General features: G+C 42.3%; 1 long non-coding RNA gene across 1 annotated transcript in view; it reads right to left on the bottom strand.

Moving 5' to 3' along the window:
• Positions 1–4,644: 4,644 nt before the first annotated feature.
• The window catches only part of LOC140703210 (uncharacterized), a 30,630-nt gene continuing 19,917 nt past the window's right edge, over positions 4,645–15,357 (bottom strand). The window contains exons 2-3 of the long non-coding RNA XR_013544552.1: positions 8,219–8,322; positions 4,645–6,609 (exon numbers count right to left, since the gene is read on the bottom strand). This is a non-coding gene — a long non-coding RNA (uncharacterized LOC140703210). The remainder of the gene's footprint in view (positions 6,610–8,218; positions 8,323–15,357) is intronic.

The following is a 15,357-nucleotide window of genomic DNA, read 5'->3' as shown; positions in this document are numbered from 1 at the left end:
TAGCAAATGGGATCAACAACTAGATCCAACCTTGCAGCAGTGCTTTAAGATGGTTAGCAATTGTCCAGTAACCCCTGAGAACCGTGAGAGATATTATTGTGAAGAAGAAGGCCTTTTATGTAGGGAGATCTTAATAAACTCCAAGAAGGAAAAATTGCTTGTAGTTCCTTCTAAATATAGAAAGAAAGTAATGGAAAAATGTCACACAGACACCCTATCGGGACATTTAGGGATGGCAAAGACTAAGCAGAAAATATCCCAGAAGTACTACTGGCCAAAAATGGGAAAAGAAATAAAAGAATTTTGTCAAAGCTGCACCACTTGCCAAATGAAAATAAATAGTGAGGAAAAATCCAAGAGGGATGATGACTGGGATAGGTATATGGAAGAGATGAAAAATATTGAAAATATATTTAAGCAAATGGAAAATAGATATATTGAACAACTGAAAGAGAAACAGAGGTCTGGGTTTACTCTATTAAGGCAAGTTTTTAAGGATGCATACGGCATAGATGAGTTTTCTGAGGGAAAAGATTTACAATCCAAAGTGGCAGTGGATATGGTTTATGAGTGTGAAAGAAAGATAAAGCCACAAACTATTCTGAAACCAAAAGAAGGCACACAGGTTAAGGCACAACTTCAAAACCTGAATTATTCTGAGGAAAACATGAGGGAAACATGGGACCCTAAGTACTCCAAAGGGTTAGTTCAGAGCCCGCCAGAAATGGGCGGCCATTTTGGTGAGAAGCCCTCAGACATGAAACCAAGACCTCAGATTTTGGAGGGAAAACCAAAACAAGATGAGAAAGACTCAAAATACACCAGAAAATGTTATTTCTGTCAGGGAAAGGGCCATCTAATCTCAGAGTGTGAGAAATTAAAGCAGCTAAAAGGAATGGTGCCTCAGGATTCGAGTGGAACCAAGCCAAAAGCTGTGTTCTGTGTCCAGAAAGAGCAAGGCTCATTGTCACTGAGGGAGCCTGTTGCCATGGCTACTCAATCTGGAACAGCTACATCTGCTGTTCAGGCTGAGGAAAATGGTCCTCTTGTAGAGGTCAGGCGCTGCCTGTTGGTGAGAACAGATTCTCAGTTGGTTGAGACAGCAGGGGTGGACGTAGGAATACTTGACCGTCAGTATCGGGGGCTGCGGGACACTTGTTCTCAGGTGACCCTGTGCCATCCAGATATTATTCCTAGGGAGTATGTAATCCCAAATGAGAGCATGAAGGTGGCAGGGATTGAGGGGCAGGTGATCTCTCTGCCAGTCGCGGAGGTACCTGTCAACTTTCAAGGCTGGAGGGGAGTTTGGCAGCTAGCGATTTCATCGACTCTGCCAGCAGCCGTGCTCGTGGGAAATGACCTGGCTGAACATGTGAAACGGGTGCTAGTGATTACACGTTCACAAGCCACCACGGGGACAGTTCAGGGGGGTAATGATGAGCCAGAGACGGAAGCAGGTGGGGGGAGTTCAGAAGCTGTGGTGGAAACCTTAACCACAGACAGCAGATTTGGACAAGAGCAAAAGGCAGACGCCACTCTCCAGAAGTGTTTTGAACAGGTGACTGACGCCCAGCTAACACCTGAAACCCCAGTGAGATTTCTGGAGAAAAAGGGGATTTTATATAGAGAGACCCTGAGGAATATCACAAAAGGGGGAGATGGGATCAGAAGTCAGCTGGTGGTACCTGAAAAGTATCGCCCCATGATCTTACAAAGGGGTCACTCTGACATGTTTGCTGCACACTTAGGGGTGAACAAAACACAGCAGAGAATCACACAGAATTTTTACTGGCCTGACATAGGGAAGCAGATCAGGGAGTTCTGTAAACAATGTGATGTGTGTCAAAGGCAGGGGAATAGCCGCGACAGGACCAAAGCAAAGTTGTGCCCTTTGCCTGTGATTGACACTCCGTTCAAATGCATAGGGGTGGATATTGTGGGACCGTTGCCCAAGGCCACAAAGAGGGGGAACAGGTTCATTCTCACCATTGTGGACCATGCCACAAGGTACCCTGAAGCCATACCCTTGACTAACATTGAAACTAACACAGTGGCAGATGCCTTGGTGGGGTATATGTCCAGGATGGGATTTGCCTCAGAAATAATCACAGATTTGGGCGCATCGTTCACATCGAAGCTCATGAAACGGTTATGGCAAATCTGTGGAATTAAGCTCAGGGAAGCCACTGCCTATCATCCTGAAAGTAATGGGTTAACTGAGAAGTTCAATGGGACTCTAATGCGCATGATTAGGGCTTACTTGGCAGAGAATCCAAACAATTGGGACCAGAAGCTGCAATCCCTTTTGTTTGCTTATCGATCAGTGCCACAAGCCAGCACCGGGTTCAGTCCATTTGAACTTTTATTTGGGAGAAGGGTGAAAGGGCCCCTTGATTTGATCAAACAAAATTGGGAGCAGATCACCCAGGATGACCCACAGGACGTTGTGACATACATAGACTCTTTAAGGAATAACCTAAAGAGAAACCTAGAGCTAGCAGCAGAGACCCTGCAAGCTCAAAAGGTCAGAAAGAAAGCTTGGGATGACCAGGAAGGCAGGGAGAGGCACTTAAACCCAGGGGAGGAAGTGCTTTGGCCTAGGCCTTGCAGAGGGAACAAACTGCAGCTGGGTAGCCCAGAAGTAAAGTGCTTGGGTCACATGGTAGGGGGAGGAGTGATAAAACCCCTGGAGGCCAAAATAGAAGCTGTTCGTGATTGGCCTAGACCCAACACCAAGAAAAAAGTCAAATCATTTCTTGGGTTGGTGGGCTACTACAGAAAGTTCATCCCGAGGTTTAGCGAGATTGCGGCTCCGCTGACCGATCTGACGAGGAAGAAGGCTGATGACCGCATCCCGTGGACCAGCGACTGTGAGGAGGCGTTCCAGAGGTTGAAGCAGGCGCTCATCAACTATCCAGTGCTGCGTGCCCCAGACTTCGACCGGGAGTTCATCATCTACACCGATGCGTCTAACAGCGGGGTAGGAGCAGTTCTGTGCCAGGAGGATGAGAATGGTGACCAGCATCCAGTGTCCTACCTGAGTAGGAAACTTCAAAAAGGTGAGAGACATTTGGCAACCGTGGAGAAGGAGTGTTTGGCCATAGTCTACGCGATCCAGAAGGCCAAGCCTTACATCTGGGGAAGACATTTTGTTCTGTGCACTGACCATTCACCACTGCAATGGTTAAAGACAATGAAAACCCACAATAGCAAGCTTATGAGGTGGGCTTTAAACCTACAGGACTATGACTTTGAAGTGAAGGTGGTCAGAGGGTCAGTGAACTGTGTTGCTGACGCCTTGTCAAGAAGACCTGAAGAATGAAGACGGCGAAAGAAACATGGACTATATGTATATATTGGTGACAAAAGGTTAAATGTACCTATTTTTTGAATTTGGTTTGTATGAATAAAGGTAAATTGATGTAATGTATATTGTTAACTTAGAATGTAAGTATAAGTAAGTATGGTATTATATGTATAACTGTTGTTGTGTGTTTTATCCAGGTTGTTTTTTGGGAAAAAGCACCTTAGCTTTCCCCCTACAAAACAACTTATAAAGAGGGGAGGTGTTACATACAGCACTGATGTCACCTGTCTGTCATGGGTTTGGAGGGAAAGTTCCATCCTATGGGGAGTGGAAGGCGGGACATCAGGAGGAGGGGCTGTACTGTATATATATGTGATGCGTGTGTGGAGAAGTGCAGACGCTGGGATGTGACGAAGCAGCAGCTGGGAAGAACAAGCTGGTGTGGGAGTCTGTGTGTCAGACAGGGTACTACTGTGTGTCAGAGTACCAACCTGATAGGTTCAGGTGTCTGTTGGTTAGCCAGAACTGATAGGTTCAGGGTCTGTGCTTCAAGTTAAGGGTTCTGTGTGAACCAAACTGTATGCATGTATGAGTGAAACTAAGCCACGTTACTTTATCTTATTCACCTGATCGTTTTATTTTCCCTGTGTGTAGTATTTAAATAAACCTTATTCTTTTTATTGTTTGAAAATCCATCCCTGGTCTGTGTGACTTCTTACAGGGAATGGTTGGTGGCAGCTTAGTGTAACGTGTGGCAGATCCCAGTAGGTCTGGGTTTGTCACATCCATATCCAAGTATAACTGACAGATAATTGTTTAATTTTCTCTTGAATGCTTCTAGCATTGGAGCACTCACCATCTCCTGAGGTAATTGATTCTGTTGCCACACTGCCCTAGCAGTTAAAAAATCTTTCATGATAATCAACTGAAATCTGGTTTCCTGTAACATGATTACATGTCCTGCACTCTGGGACAATTGAGATCCTGCCCCTCCTTTATATCAGTGGTTCTCAAACTTTGTTCCCTAGATCAGGGGTCCCCAACCCCTGGTCTGTGGCCCAGTGCCGGTCCGTGGCCTTGTCCAGACCGGGCCATGGAGACAGATCTCCACCTCATGCACTCCCCCCACATGCTTCCCATACAGCCCCTTTGCGCATGTGCACGAGTGTGTGTGTGCGCTGCGTGAGTGCCTCTGCCCCTTCATGGATGCACATAATTGCCTGTGCACCTGCTCAAGCGTGTGCTACCCTCTGAGCATGCGTGTGAACGTGGGGGTGCCCCGCTCCCCCGCACACAGACCCCATCCCCCCCAACAGTGTCAAAAAGGTTGGGGACAACTGCCCTAGATGTTCTTGGTCTGCAACTCCCAGAAATCCTGGTGAGCACAGCAACTGGTGAAGGCTTCTGGGAATTGCAGTCCAAGAACATCTGGGAACCTCAGTTTCAGAACCACTGCTCTATGTGACTACCTTTCAAGTACAGTATTTGAACACTGCTGTTGTATCTCCCCTTAGTCTTCTTTTCTCAAGGCTAAACATGCCCAGTTATTTCAGTCTTTCTTCATAGGGCCTGGTTTCTAGTCCCTTGATCATCCTTGTTACCCTCCTTTGAACTTGTTCCAGTTTGTTTGCATTCTTCTTGAAGCATGGTGTCCAGTGGTCTATTATCAATCACATCATAGAACACACCGTCCACAGAAATGTGACATTGCCAAAGGGAAATCCAAATGGTGGGAAATGAAGTTATACTTGCCACCACTTGAAAAAAACCCCACCACTTCTTGGTTGTGTTATGGAATACACTGTGATTGCACATCATTTAGATCAGTGGTTCTTAACCTTTGTTACTCGGATGTTTTTGAACTGCAACTCCCAGAAACCCCAGCCAGCACAGTTGGTGGTGAAGGCTTCTGGGAGTTGCAGTCCAAAACTCCTGAGTAACCCAAGGTTAAGAACCAGTGATTTAGATAATTGAATCCTAAACCATATACTCCATTCCCAAACTATATTTCAGAACATGTTATAATCTCTGACTGCATTATCCCTTTTATTTCTTCTTGAGAGAAATGTTTGATGCCACCAGAAACATATAAGTATTTTTATTTCCAAAAATCTCAAGTAGCTCTGGCGAATATGAGGAAACTTGTCACTTCATTCTGAGTGTATGTCTGAATCTGTGGCAGGGAAAATAGATTTGCCTCCCCTTTTCAAGTACTGGTTATAAAACATATAGTAGTGGTAGAAAAACATACCACTTGGGTGAAAGGCAGATTTAATTTGTATTTGGGTTCCTTGTCTGTTCTTTTCGTAGTGTGGAAGGCAACTAACTTGTGAGGAGGCTGAGAGCAAAGAGCAATAATGTGATGACTCTGTTGTTTATTTTAGAAGGTTACCTTTTTTGCTACAAAAATGAGATTTATTAGCATAGCTTTTCCCTATCAGGACACTTTATCTGACCCTACAAGACTGCTCCTCTCATTCCCCGCACCCACACACTTGCTGCAGAATGCTCTGCCCAATGAATCATACACAGCTACGTGCCTTTGAAAGGGGAAGCCTGGGATTTCATTACAACAAGAACTCAAGGGGGAAAAAGTCCTTTATGGGGCAATCTTTTCCAGAATGTATGTGCTAAAGACAACAGAACTTGACCTTTTATATTTTATTTCATTTCCTCCCAAATACAGAATTTCATATTTCAAAATGCTAGCCACCGTCCTGCTTGAATGGGTACCATATATACTATACTGTATCTCTAATAACACAAATATCAAGCAAGTTAGGACATTTTCTGCTTCATTGTTCCCATGTATGAATAAAATCCAGGTTCTGATTTTGTGCCTTGTTCTAAAGAGAAAGGTGAATGTTAATTTTTGTTTAGTTAGGGTTGTACACTTCAGGTTGAAACTGAAACAAAAGAAAGGTGGCACCATTTACCTGTACATCCTTGTGTTATTTTACCACCAGCAAGAATATAAAAAACCTTGTATATTCCTAAGAACGATTTTCTGGAATCACGTAACTGTTTTGACATTTTCTATAGCTAACAATGGATTTTAAAACAAAACAAAACAGAAAGGTTGCAGCTGACTTTTTCTGGTTCTTGTGAAGTTGAACAAATCACAACAACGTGGTACAGGAGCTCCTCCTGGCTGATGTCAGGGTGTTTGGCTACTACTCTAACTCTGCAGGCATAGAGCCAAGTTTCAAAAGCATCATATCCAGGACCTGGAAGTTTCCGGAGTGTGTGGGAGTCTCCATGAACTTTGGTGCCCTTCTTTTGTCCACCAGAGAGGGGTTCTCCTTGAAACAAAAACAACAGATTAGTAGCACAGGAAAAACATCAGGCTATGGAAAAAGGAATATTCTTGTATAACACAACTTTGAACACATGAAATCGGGAGAAGTTTTTTTTAAAGGATATCACAAAACAACATCCAATTTCAGAATACAATTTCCCCAATATTTATGGGACATCACCTGGTTTTACCTGACCTTTCAGAAACAAACTGTTGGAAGGAAATGAGAATTGTTAGCTACTGCAGTTACTTGGGTGTCAGGAAATTGTTTTTAACTTACCCATTTAAAGCTTCAGCCAGCAGTCAGCTGTGCCAGTGAACCAACATCCCTTGACTACTTTTCCTGACTAATTAGATCAGCTCCATTCAGACTCCATCTTAGATAACAAAGGTCATGAAATGTCAGACAGGCCTATCACCTTCTGTTAAGACCTGTTAACTTGTAACTGCTTTTGCTTTCATTCCAGAAAAGGCATCCTTGACAAAGTTAATCACTTTGACCTCCAAAGAGCAACCTTCCAACCAGCCAAATGGCCCTCAAGCAAAAAAGAGAACGAAATAAAACTCTGTTACTTAATAGGAGCCTTGCACTGAGAACTTAAAATGTGGTGTTGCAAAAGAGAAAAATTGAATATTATTATTATTTTCTTTTTCGGTCTAGTTTGGGTGGTCTAGTTCGGCTCTACATTATAAACTGTAACTGAAAGACAATAAATACAGTAGTGTGTAACTCTTTTGACAACTAACATGCTTATTACATCAGCAGGAAGAATGCCCCAGAGATGGAAAACATACTGTTTATACTAGAATCCACACAGTAAACATGGGATTCTGGGAACACTAATTCAGAAAAGTAACTTTTCACACTCCTTTGTGGGTATAGAGAACAAGCAGCTCCACACTTATGTACTTATGCCATGAAAACCTGATACTGGCTCTGCCAAATGCTCTTGAAGTTGCCTGTTACTGGGCAAAAATTGTTTCATATGCTTATTAACTGGACTGGTGTGCTTCTGACACACACAAAAAGTAAAAAAAAAGTCACATTGCAAGATAGCACCATTGTTTCCGATGGGCAATCATGACCCTTTTGTCTAGTGTGGAATGGAACCAATGAACAATAATTCTAAAACTATTCTTATGGCAGCTTTCCTCCCAGGGTCGTTAGAGGTTTCAGAAGAGGAGAGGCATTTTTAAATTGGATCAGGACATAGGGAGAATGAGTTACCACTACTGCCCCACCTGCATATCGTGGGCCTGCTCTTGCCCATCCCGCCTCTACAGGCCTTTTATATAAAAAAGCATCATTATTAATTTGTCTGCTTTTATCAAGATTGTAATCCAGATTAAGGCTGCACATAGCCAAAAAATAGTGCAAAAGAAGGACATTACACAAAAATGCTTATACACCTCATGATTTTACTCTACATGTCTGTTTTGGAGAAACAAGTATAAGAGATGCTGTTGTACTGAGTTCTCCTTGTTGTGAGCTTCTCATAGGGATCTGGTTGGCCAATGTGGGAGAAGAATACTTGATTAGTTAGGCCTTTCATCTGACCCACAAGACCTCATCATGTTCTTACATCCCCCTCCATAATTTATAGCCTACTTACTTGATAGGCAAAGACTGGCCTTCTCTGTAACAGGGTTTCTTATACCAGACAGGCTTGTATTGCTGATCTTTCTTCTATTTTTTTAAATGTACCATTTCATGTGACTAAAATAATTTTAAAACAGTCTTAATCTTTCTATGCAATAACTTTCTGTGTCTAACAAAAACAAAACTGATCAATCCATAGTCTTTCCATATGCAGGCACATTGAAACTTTGCTTTCCAATCATGTCACTGTCTACACTACAGTGAGACAGGTGCGTAAAAATGAAATGGAATGAAATAATAAAAAAATAATTTCAGTCATTTCTGAAACAGTGGAGTGGGGGGGGGGGAAGAATTGTTCCACTCCATAACGTATTAAAAATAATAAGCTTCTAACTAGAATAATTGCTTTTATCTAAAGCTATTGTCAAGTGTGGGTGCTTTTAGGATAAATATATTCAAGGTCTGGCAGGAAAAAAAAACATGTTGCTTAAAATGTGGGGGTTACACTTTGTATTTTCAACCACTTTAAACAGGAGCAAACAATTTTGGTGGAGCCAAGCACCAACATTCCACCTACTGCTGGCTACATCATCTCAAAATGAGAAGAAAGTACAAAAATTTTGCTTTGTGTCCACTTCTAGTTTTGTTTTTGTGGAGTTGGGATTGGGGACACTGCATACTATTTTATTGCAGAATGAGATGGTTTGCAGATTTTTCTTTCCCTGGCAAGGGCACTTTCAGAGGCCCTTCTGAAGACTCTTGCTTTAAATAATGCAATTTTCATGTTTTTAATATTATGCGTGATTCACAAGATTAGTAAATAAATTAGCCATATTCTATACATAAAAATGCACTAGAAAAGTATGGAATAATCCATACTTCCTATTTAATCTGAAAGTGCCACAGTATTTAGGCTTTTTGAAATTTCTTTGCTTTGCTCTGAACTCTGTTTTTGGAAAGAATGTATTATGCCTTATATACAGTATATATTTTTAAACATGGAGCAACCTGATGGTGTCATTCACAGACCATCATTGTGTGGTATGGTTGTTTATCTTTCTTTCTCATCTCTAGAACTTCTTTCCGGTGACTTTTCAGGTGTAGAGAGGTTCAACAGTTAGTTGTCTAGATACGTCAAATAACTCTCATTGCACCATCTGTAACAGGCCAGGTTCAGGCCAGGTCAACTACGAAACCTCTTTTAACTTTCCATTCTGCCACAACCCTCTGCTTGCATAACTGACATTGTTATAACTTGCAAATTCTTACTGTTTGTTTTTTTCTTCACCACTATAAGCACAAATATGCAGAAAAAAAACAAAGCAAAATCTAAATAAACTATAATACAACTAAAGCAAACTAGGGCAAGTCCTTAAAGAAATGGGAGTGCTTCACCTTATCTATCTCCTGAGAAACCTATACATGGGACAGGAAGCAACAGTTAGAACCGGATATGGAAACACTGATTGGTTCGAAATTGGGAAAGGAGTACGACAAGGCTGTATATTGTCCCGTGCTTATTTAATTTATATGCAGAATACATCTATTTATTTATTTACTTGATTTATACCCCACCCATCTGGTCTAAAAGACCACTTTAGGTGGCTACATCGTGTGAAAGGCCGGACTGCAGGAATTCTAAACCAGAATGAAGATTGCCGGAAGAAATATCAACAACCTCCAATATGCAGATGATACCACTCTGATGGCAGAAAGTGAAGAGGAATTAAGGAACCTTGTAATGAGGGTGAAAGAGGAGGGTACAAAAAATGGTCTGAAGATCAACATAAAAAAACTAATATCATGGCCACTGGCCCCATCACCTTCTGGCAAATAGAAGGGGAAGATATGGAGGTAGTGACAGATTTTACTTTCATAGGCTCCATGATAAACTGCAGATGGTGACAGCACCCCCATAATTAAAAGATGCCTGCTTTACGGGAGGAAAGCGATGACAAACCTTGACAGCATCTTAAAAAGCAGAGACATCACCTTGCCAACAAGTCCGAATAGTCAAAGCTATGGTTTTTCCTGTACTCATGTACAGAAGTGAGAGCTGGACTATAAAGAAAGCTGATCACCGAAGAATTGATGCTTTTGAATTGTGGTGCTGGAGGAGACTCTTGAGAGTCCCCTGGACTACAAGTAGAACAAACCTATCCATTCTAAAGGAAATCAAGCCTGAGTGTTCACAGATGCTGAAGCTGAGGCTCCAATACTTTGGCCATCTCATGAGAAGAGAAAACTCCCTGGAGAAGACGCTGATGTTAGGAAAGTGTGAAGGCAGGAGGAGAAGGGGACAACAGAGGATGAGATGGTTGGACAGTCATCGAAGCGACCAACATGAATTTGACCCAATTCCGGGAACAGTGAAAGACAGGAGGGCCTGGCGTGCTCTGGTCTATGGGGTCACGAAGAGTCGGACACGACTGAATGATTAAACAACAACTAAAGCTTGGGAAAGTTACTTTTTAGATCACTATTCCCAGAATCCCTCAGCTGTTATGGCCACTGAAGATGCTGTTTTGGCAGGGGGTGTCTGGGAAGGTATCTATCTCCGGACTAGATCAGATGGAAAGCTCTTTAATCTCACTAGATTGAGAGCGAAGACCAAAGTCCAAATGAAATGCATGCGGGACTTCCTCTTTGCTGATGATGCAGCCATTGTTGCCCACTCTGCTGAAGACCTCCAACAACTCATAAATCATTTTAGCAAGGCCTGCCAAGACTTTGGACTAACTATCAGCCTGAAGAAAACACAAATCATGTGCCAGGGTGTGGACTCACCTCCCTCTATTACTATCTCCATGCAAGAACTAGAGGTTGTTCATGAATTTGTGTACCTTGGCTCAACAATCTCTGACACTCTCTCCCTAGATGTCGAGCTGGATAAACGCATTGGGAAAGCAGCTACCATGTTCTCTAGACTCACAAAGAGAGTATGGCTTAATAAGAAGTTGACGGCATACACCAAAATCCAGGTCTATAGAGCCTGTGTCCTGAGCACACTCCTATACTGCAGCGAGTCCTGGACCCTTTGTGCATGGCAGGAGAGGAAGCTGAACACCTTCCATATGCGTTGTCTCCGATGCATTTTTGGTATCACCTGGCAGGACAAAGTTCCAAATAGAGTAGTCCTAGAACGAGCTGGAATTTTCAGCATGTATACAATATTGAAACAGCGCCGTCTATGTTGGCTTGGGCATGTCGTGAGAATGGCTGATGGTCGGATTCCAAAAGATCTCCTGTATGGAGAATTAGTGCAGGGAAGCCGCCCCCGAGGGAGACCACAGCTGCGTTATAAGGACATCTGCAAGCGGGATCTGAAGGCCTTAGGAATGGACCTCAACAGATGGGAAACCTTGACGTCTGAGCGTTCAGCCTGGAGGCAGGCGGTGCATCATGGCCTCTCCCAATTTGAAGAGACACTTGTACAGCAGACCGAGGCAAAGAGGCAGTCCCGAAACAAGCAAAACCAGGGAGCTGGACAGGGGACAGATTGGATTTGTCTCCAGTGTGGAAGGGATTGTCACTCTCGAATTGGCCTTCTCAGCCACACAAGACACTGTTCCAAGACCTCCATACAGAGCACGATACCATAGTCTCTTGAGACTGAAGGATGCCTACAATGTCTGGGAATCATACTCCAAAAAAAGGAACTTTTCCAAATTCTGAATGTACTATGTTATAGAACTATTTTACTATTTTATTAAAAGTAGTAGCCTTGTTAGTCTTTGCAACTATATTGGACAAAAGAGTGAAAGAGAGAGTCTAATGTCTTGGTTTCAGTAGATAAGATGGAAAATATGATGGCCTTTCTTTTTTTTTTCTCGTACTGCCAATACTTTTTTTTCTCGTATTTTGCCAATACTTTGGCAAAAAGTCAGGGGACAAACCCTGGGCACTGAAACATGGCCCACATATTAACTATAGTTGATGACAGTCAACATGTAATTGGAAAGAAAGCTCTTAAAAGAAGTAAAATAGTCTGTTTATCCTAAGAGGAGGTTGCTTCAAGCCTAATTTTACAAATTAGCTTGTTTTGTTCTATACATTTTGTTCTAGCCATTTGGAGAGAAATCTTAAGTTTCATTTGAAGTTTTGAAGGATTTGCGTGTCTAGAGGGAAAACACTGAAAACGCAAAGAAATGCATTTTTCTTAAGCAGTGATCTGGCTGTCCAATTCTGATGAGAAGAGATAGTTTTTCAGATATCCTGACTCCAAACCATCTTTGCATGAAATGCTCTGCATTTAACACTCACTTTTTAACTTTATAGGTCCAGATTCAGAGAATGAGTGTGTAACTAGCACCAGGTTTTCTACAGTGTGGCTTAGATCTTATTTTTTTCCATTTGCTCAGGGCAGTGGGGGCTTTATGAGTAGAAGAGATTCTCCAGTAACTGCGGCTGTTCTCTCATTACTGGAGTGGAACAGATATTAGGGTTCAAGTCTGTAGGTTTTGTTAAAAAGGGCCACAAAGAAAGACTGCCCTTTTTTGTTTTTGTTATGAGGCCTACGCAGATATTTTGGATCAAGATAGGCTCAGTGCATGAGGAAGAAGAGTGAGCTAGTCTTCTATCCTCTTTGCTCTTGATTCTGAGGACGGAAGACTCATTACTTGTCTCCACAAGAGCCAGCATAGGGGGAAATCGGTATTCTACTACATTTGGGGAGCCTTCACGGTTCAAGAAGTCTCCTCTTTTCAAATCTGTTGCATGAGTGCATCGAATTGTGGGTGTTTGGTGCAAGGCTAGCACACTTTCCCTCGTCACAAATTTTGCACACCCAGAGACGGGAGTAATTACACAGAGAAAAGGTGGGGCTAGTTGAGGCAACTTTGTTTTCTAATCCATAATCTAAAATGGCATAGAAGTAAATTACTTTAAAATTTTCTGAACATTAAATCCATATTCTTCCATAAAAAGATGGGATTACGCTTTTCTGACACAAGAATACAAGTGATAGGAATGAAGTCTGTGTATGGTTTATTTTTCATTCATCTTCCTGGATTTTGGCAACTCATAAATTTACACCACAGGATTTTAGACATTCACAACCGACAGATTTTATTCCAGAGACAGCTGGCATGTTTATTATGTTGTACTAGTGACAAGTAATAACACTCAAATGAGGCTCTTTAAAACTCAGATACCCTCAAGGCCAAGTCTGCTGTCTTTGAACAGAACCCAAATAAACAAATAAATGGCTTTTGTCCTAAGGGATTTTGTAGGAACTGCAAGGGGCCAGATTCTTCCTTTTGCAATCCCATTTTGTAAAAGTCTGCAGACAGCCTCCCACAACTCCAGATGTTTTAGGCAACAACTTATCACCTCTAGGCTTCATGGTAGATGAAGAAAAGATGGAAAATGTAGTCCAAAACAAAAGGGGTGGGGGCACCAGAGTGGGAAAGGTTGGCGGATGATATAGTTCCATATAACTTGTTCCACTTTCCTAACCAGTCTTCCCACCAGGCTCTTCCTAAATTTGGGAATTGCTCAATGTCCTGTTCCTCTTAGATATTATTCTTTATAGGCTTGGATCCTAATAGCTTTGTAGACTCAGGCACCGCACAATTGATCCCCCCCCAGCTGTTTACAACAGCTAATCTATCTCTGGCATTATCAGAGTTTTAATTTCTTTTTGTTTCAAGACAGTTTTATGTTTGGTATAGGGGTGGGGTAAAAGGCTGCTGGGAAATTAAGCCAACAACCTCTGAGTTTCATGATGGTGCGATGGATATTGGTAATAGATCACAGTATCCCTAGATTGATGCAAAGGGAATAAAACAGAAGTTCACACTTCAGAGTTCTTATATATTTCCATTTTGTTGTCAATTTATTCTGAATCTATAATTCTGAAATAAACATTCAGGTTGGATAATAAACTCTGGTGCAGACATATCTGCCTGTATAAGAGGAGAGCTCTGATTTCAGCTGATTTTCCATTTGCCCTGCACATACAGCTGCAGCCCATTGCACACATGCAAGCTTTTACATTTTGCAAGCACCAGCTCTAAGGACCTCCAAAAGCTTCAGGAATACATGCAAAATGTTCTAGACCTCTGTCCACATGGAGCCCACTGAAGGGAAGGTAAACGTGGATGCAAAAGGCATTCCAAGGTCTTGTGGTAAGAAGATGAACCTGTTTGTATCATTTCCACTGGAGCAAAGGCCCTCCAGGCTTTCTCCTGGTCTTGGCAGGATACATCAATAGCATAATTTTCCCATTAGAGTTCTTGGGAATCATCAGTCCTAGGATTAGCTCTCCATTCCTAGAAATGAACCATGATATTTATTTATTTATTTATTTATTTATTTATTTATTTATTTATTTATTTATATCCCGCCTATTTAGTTGGTTAAGACCACTCTAGGCGGCTTAGAACATAAATGGGTGAAAGGGGACCTGCCAAATGCTGCCACCATCACTTGTTCCTCCCTGTGCTCCAAGGAATTGGCAAAGGGGGATGACATTTTCAGGCTCATGACAAGAAGGCCATGCTTGCTGTCTTCAAACCTTTGTGAGCATTCCTATGCCATTTACTTGCAACATCTGGAACCGTTCATAGTTCAGTGGTGTACCACATACTTTGCATGGTGAAGGTCTCAGCTTCAATTCAGAACGCCGGGGGGGGGGGCTACAGTAATCTAGCCTGAAACCTTGGAGACTCCCTGACAGACAATGTTGATGATATATGGTTGGATGGAATAAAAATCTCACTTGGTATGATGTAGGTCTTGTAGGTGCCTGTCTCTAATGCCCAAATCTGTTTGGCCTTAAAACTGGAGGAGAGAAATTATGGCCTTCAGGCTATTGTTGCAGGTCTCACTATTGGCTTTACTGGCTATGGCTGGATGGGAGTTGCAGTCCAACAACATCTGGATAGCCAGATATTCCCACTCTGTCTTAATTCATGGCAATATGATTAACTCCCTCTTTTGTTGTTTAGTTGTTAAGCCGTGTCCAACTCTTCGTGACCCTATGGACCAGAGCACACCAGGCCCTCCTGCCTTCCACTGCCTCCTGGAGTTTGGTCAAATTCATGTTAGTTGCTTCAATAACACCTCCCTCTTTAAGATTTTCAAATACTGGCAACAGTGATCCAGCTAAAAACAGGACTGAAGTTGAATATAGCCAGTCATCTTTGTTAG

This window comes from Pogona vitticeps, chromosome 1 (assembly GCF_051106095.1).
Source record: "Pogona vitticeps strain Pit_001003342236 chromosome 1, PviZW2.1, whole genome shotgun sequence".
NCBI lineage: Eukaryota > Metazoa > Chordata > Lepidosauria > Squamata > Agamidae > Pogona > Pogona vitticeps.
Note: the sequence above shows the minus strand (reverse complement) of the source record. Positions and strands in the feature narration are given on the sequence as shown.